This window comes from Lissotriton helveticus, chromosome 8, assembly GCF_964261635.1.
Source record: "Lissotriton helveticus chromosome 8, aLisHel1.1, whole genome shotgun sequence".
Classification (NCBI taxonomy): domain Eukaryota; kingdom Metazoa; phylum Chordata; class Amphibia; order Caudata; family Salamandridae; genus Lissotriton; species Lissotriton helveticus.
Genome location: NC_136069.1, coordinates 1,722,427,852 through 1,722,433,851, shown reverse-complemented (window position 1 = coordinate 1,722,433,851; position 6,000 = coordinate 1,722,427,852). Strand labels below are relative to the sequence as shown.

General features: G+C 44.4%; 1 long non-coding RNA gene across 1 annotated transcript in view; it reads right to left on the bottom strand.

Moving 5' to 3' along the window:
- Positions 1 to 239: 239 nt before the first annotated feature.
- The window catches only part of LOC144772182 (uncharacterized), a 30,285-nt gene continuing 24,524 nt past the window's right edge, over positions 240 to 6,000 (bottom strand). Inside the window, exon 3 of the long non-coding RNA XR_013599682.1 lies at positions 240 to 335. This is a non-coding gene — a long non-coding RNA (uncharacterized LOC144772182). The remainder of the gene's footprint in view (positions 336 to 6,000) is intronic.

The window sequence follows — 6,000 nt, the reverse complement described above, 5'->3', positions numbered from 1 at the left end:
TGACAAATATCTCTTAATTTACTATAGGCCAACTGACATTTGAAAAGTGTTCCCCATGCAAGGGGTACGTGTCCACTTCCCTAAGAAGCAGTGTGCTCTTCTCACTGGGTGTTCAGATTACTACTGCAAATACATGAATACAAGAGCTGTCAAGCAATGAAAATAAAATATCCAATCAATGAAGAAGGAAAACATTCATTGCTTTAATTACCATTTGCCCTTTCCTCTCTTGCGCCCACTGTCCTCGTGCAGAAATCCTTGGGAGGTGCCCCAAAATGCTCCTTCTTCCTTTCATTGCGGCAGGCTTTCATGATATCATGCAACTCAATCGCCACCTAAAACCAACAACCGACACCTAGATTAGGAAGCGTCTTTGGCATGGTATCGCTTTCCTGATATCACGCAACTCAATCGCCACCTAAAACCAACAATCGACACCTAGATTAGGAAGCGTCTTTGGCATGGTATCGCTTTCATGATATCACGCAACTCAATCGCCACCTAAACCCAACAACCGACACCTAGATTAGGAAGCGTCTTTGGCATGGTATCGCTTTCATGATATCATGCAACTCAATCGCCACCTAAAACCAACAATCGACACCTAGATTGGGAAGCGTCTTTGGCATGGTATCGCTTTCCTGATATCACGCAACTCAATCGCCACCTAAACCCAACAACCGACACCTAGATTAGGAAGCGTCTTTGGCATGGTATCGCTTTCATGATATCATGCAACTCAATCGCCGCCTAAAACCAACAATCGACACCTAGATTAGGAAGCGTCTTTGGCATGGTATCGCTTTCATGAATAGTAACTTTAGGGAAATAAGTACACGACCCAGATTCAAACTCTATCTGTGACAACACCCATCCTACACATGCTGTGCAAACACACAACTTCACATGGTGTTATTAGAGGATGAACATTGTGGAGATCTTGTTTGCGTGACTTGGAGCGTCAACCAGCTCTTTCCTTAGGTGACAATAATTGGCAATGCAACTGAGCTCCATGGAACAGCATAGAAAATCCCGAATTAGAGATAATTTGTCCTGGACTGAAGACAATTTGAGCCAAGATTATCAAACTAGCACTTACTCTAAAATATACCTGTCTAAGTAAAGGCAGAGAAACAAAGATATCTTATGGTGAGTACTGTGCTCCTTTCCTGCTAGCAAGCAACCAAACGTGTAGCCATAAGATGGAAAGGGAACAAGGGTGATACATGTACTGAGAGCCAGCATGAAAGGTTCTTAGAAACTCAAAGTGCTGACAGCAGAGAGGTTGCAAATCACAGGGAAGCCCATAGGAGTACAGGATAAAGGAGATTAAATAATCTACTAAGTTCTGGCCAATAACTTGTCAATACACAGTCTAAAGTCAGACCAGCCAATAAACAGATTTAAGAGACGAATCAGACCACTCCTGATTGCCTGGAACAACACAAGGACAAGAGACTAGAACCCCAAGTGAAAGCCTTTTAATGTTTGAACCCAGTTCTCTAATCTGCAATTATGTGATTTTTTTTCACTGACTCCATCAGAGGGTTGCTTTGTGTTAAGACAAGTCAGCCTTAGGGGTAGTCTTCCCCCAAACTCTTTGCCTGCTTAACTCCTCTTCTTGATGAATCTTTTGTTGGCCTTAAACATATTAAAGCCAGAAACACTAAGGGGTGGGAGCAGAAATTTAGACTTGGGCCAGTCATTGCATTTATTAAATGGAGGATAAACAATAATAAGAGCGTAAATGCAGTCACCGAAGTAGCAAGCTGCCCCTTCTGTAAGACCAACGCAGCAAAACTTTTACATTGGACTGCATTTTGTACATCCTTTATTTTATTTTTATTTTTACTGTTTTTAGAGAACAGAATATTCGGAAAGTAAACCACTGATAGCAGTGTGATGAAATGTGAATGTATGAGAATATGTTTTAACCCCTTGGGTGCTCATGACGAGCTGAGCTCGTCATGACCTCGCCCGTTCTGTGGAAAGCTCGCACGCTGGGCTGATTCCTCTGCTGTGCTGAGCGTTCCATGGGAACAGGTGTGGCCATGACGAGCTCAGCTCGTCATGAGCACCGGAGCGCCGTGGCTCATGACGAGTTGACCTCGTCATGAGCACCGGAGCGCCGTGGCTCATGACGAGTTGACCTCGTCATGAGCACCGGGGCGCTGTACGCGCCCCCCCGCCACCCAGCACAGCAGGGGGGAGCCCCGCACGGAAGGGGTTAAACTTTGTTGCTTTTTTAGAAAGAAACAACAGCTGACAATATAATAATTATCATACACAATTAATTGTTTGTGAACATTTTGGAGGCTTTTGAGCATCAGACCATCAAACTTGACTTCGTTTCCTCCCTAGCACTTTTAGCATCTTTGTATAATACAGAACAGCAAATGCACATCATATACTTGAGGATGATCTCATTTCTAACCCGCAGCAGAGATGCATTACCTCTTATGTGCACTTTAAAGCATCATTTATAGCACATTTAGTCAGATTCTAACGGTCCACATATGATTTGTTTATAAGAATCTTATACAACATTTATTGCATTTTTACACATCATATATAGCTGGTAATCCTTCAAATGAGTTAGGCTGACTTCAGGCACAGCTGAGAACTAGTCTTTACTGTTGGCCTCTGTCTGGCACCCGGAGAGTCAATAGTGCCTTCTCCTGGGGTCCAGGGGGCCTTAGAAGTGTACGCCTTTAGATGTTTGGCCACTAGAAGAAAGTCTGGAAACTTTGGTAAACTTTTCCTGCAGAACTTCGGCAGGAACTGCCAGTAAAAGTATCTGACAGGCAGTTCCACAGAGTCATACTGAATTTCAGCTTCGAACCACCACTCAAAGGTCCTCTGAATAAACGTTGGGACTTATAACATTTTTAGGTAGAAGTTTCCTAAGCTCCAGAGCTTCAACAGAATCAACTTACTTCATGTTTTCAGCCTTCCGTTCCACAGCGGCAGATACCATTTCAGCGGGGAGAATTGTTCTTCTCAAACAGTGACAAACCGCTTTGGGACTTTGGAGACATTTCAATGCTTTTCTTCTCAAAATGTGACAAGGTCCTTTTCTGACATGGAAATTTCAAGAGTTTTGTCTTACAGACCTTTACCGGGACGAATCCACTTGGTGATTTCAACCAGGGCTTCATTGTGGTCAGCCTCAAACTGCGCTTAGGTCCTGGTTTTACCGCCTCCATAAACTATCATTGGTGCTTAGTGCTTTTCAGTGCTATTTCTCCTTAACCCCTTGGACGCGGACGCGATTCTGCGCCTGTGCGGCAGAATCGCGAGTGGGCGGGTTTATGACGGCCCCCAGCCGTCATCAGCACACGAGCCCCGTGATGCATGACGGCTGGGGGCCGTCATCAGCATCGAAGGGGTTAAAGCTTTAGAAATTCATATCTCTAGTTCCTCCTTATCGGATCTTTTTGTCATTTTGCTTATTACATTTTACTCTATTTTTCTATTTCAATTTGGGATAGTTATTACTTGGGGTATTGAATGTATTACTGTTTTGGTATTGCACAAATACTTTACACATTGCCCCAAGTTAAGCCTGCCTGCTCTGTGCCGAGCTACCAGGGAGGTGAGCTCAGGTTCATTTAGGGACTTTCAGGGTTCAGCCTGACAAGGGCTGTGATTGTTCCTTGACATGAATAGTCTCTCACCCCAAATAATATTGCAATTTCTTACAAATAGGAATGGATGACCACCAGGAATCTGATGAAAGTGATTGCATCTGGAGTGTTAGTAGATGAATTACTAGTAAAAGATTATAAATAATTTAAGAAATTGGGACGTTAACATGAATTGAAATTTGGTGGCAACAGGAGATATTTGATTCTTGAAACGTGGAGTAAGCAGAAAAAACAAGATTTAGACCATCGTACATCAAATAAAATCATGTTCTTACTTTCCGGTTACTTTTATTTAAGTTAAAAAAAGTTTGGTTAAGTTAAAAGGGACGGGAATGTAAGGACGGTTTTAGAAAATCTCTAATCTTACTCAATGTCAAGAGCTGGAGGCAACTATTGAGTCTTTTTCTGTTGCCAAGATAGCCGAATGTAAGGGTGGGGTGATATTTTCCTGCAGCCATAATTTAGTTGGATTGCAGAGAAACTAAGAGTACTTGCACTGCCTCTGGAAGATCTAAAGCCGCAAATGTCTGCCTGAAAAGTGTGTTCTCAAATCTCAACTCTGAACTGTTGAAGTCTTGAGCTTTCTGTTGGAAGCTGGCTGCAAGGTCATGTGCAGGATCCATATCAAGGTTAAGGAAATGTTGGCACAGCGATCTGGCAAGTGATGGATGCAACAGTCGAGGATTCTTCGCTTGTAAAGTTGGCCAGAAGGCGAATATATGATTATACCACGATTTCAGTTACCACGCATGGCTTTACCACGCGAATTTTACCTCGCAAGTGGCTTTACCACGCTGGTATTTACAACGTAGCATTTTACTACGCGTTGCAACGTCTTACCTTCACGTCTTTCTCCACGAGCCCTTACTTCCATCCTCCTTTGAAACAAGCGTCAAAACACGTATACCAAAATAAAAAAAGGACTGCTTTTTTGACGTACACGGCACGTCTTTGGGGGAGGCTCTTTCCTCTTTCTTTTAAATTTATGTTCGTTTTTTTGTTAAAGTAACCTGCTTGTTATTTTTGGGGGGGGAGACCCCCCCCAGCCCCCCTCCGAGCCCCCCCACCCTCCCTCTGCCCCCCCATGCCCACGCAGATCGACTTGAAGGAATACCACGTCTCCCCCCTAGCCCGTGGTAAAGACGTCGTGGAAGGTACCCTGCGTGGAAGGCACCCTGCGTGGTAAGTGTCACGTGGTAAACGTGAGTAGTGGTAATGACTTCGTGGTAAATGATGTTTCCCCCAGAAGGCAACAAGCGTCTTGTGTTAAGGGAGGCAAGCAACCAGGAACTCTGGGACAGAGTTGCAGAGGACAAGATCCAACAGGAGGCACAGAAGACTAAGGGGAAGAATCAACAACCTACATGCGCTGCAAAAAAATATTGTGATTAAAAAACAAAACAGTAACAAGGGAGGAAACTAGATGCAAACGTTACTGGAGTGCTTGCAAGATGTTGCAAAGACAGCTCCAGCTCCTTCTATATGGAGAAACAGGAAGTAAGGGCAGGAAAATAGGAAGGGACATACAAAGGTTTATCTCCCATGACCTTTACCAGAAGAGTTCTGGCCCACTTCTATTCCTGGTATTGTGACGGCCACCGACTCTGCACGCAATCTTGGGGTCCTATTTGGCCCTAGTCTTCAGTTAGATGCATTTGTCAACAAAACCACTGCGACATGCATGCTCCTGCTCCGGACTTTACGAAAAATTCTTCCGTTTCTCCCCCCGGCAACTAGGATTGAAGCAGTGCGTAGTATCATCCTCAGTAGGTTAGACTACTGTAACGCACTGCTTCTAGGGTCTCCTAACATCTTGATCCTGAAGCTGCAGCGGGTTCAGGACATGGCGGCTAAGCTGGCCCTCTCCCGCCCACGCTCTGCCTCTTCATCTCTTGCACTTTTCGATCTTCATTGGTTGCCGGTGCAGCAACGGATCTGTTTTAAAGCGTCCTGCCTTGTTTTTAGAGCTTTGCACGGTCAAGGGCCAGTGATGTTGCAGAATCTATTTTCTTGGTACTCCACTGCCAGAGTTCTTAGGTCTTTGTAGGCCTTCCTGGTGACTGTTCCAAGATTTAAAAGGGTGTGGATGGGTGGCCGCTCGTTCAGCTTTGCGGCTGCCAAACTTTGGAATTCCTTACCGATACCGTTAGGGAGTAGGCAAAATTTGTTGTCCTTTAAAAAGGACCTTAAAAGTCATCTTTTCCCAAGGGAGGCGTAGGGTGGATACATACTGGTAGTGTTGTTTTGGGTCATAGCGCCAGGATACCCTTTGGGTGACAGTTGCGCTTAATAAGTATGCCAATACATACATACATGATGGATTAGGAAACTAGTAGACATTGTTGACAGGGAA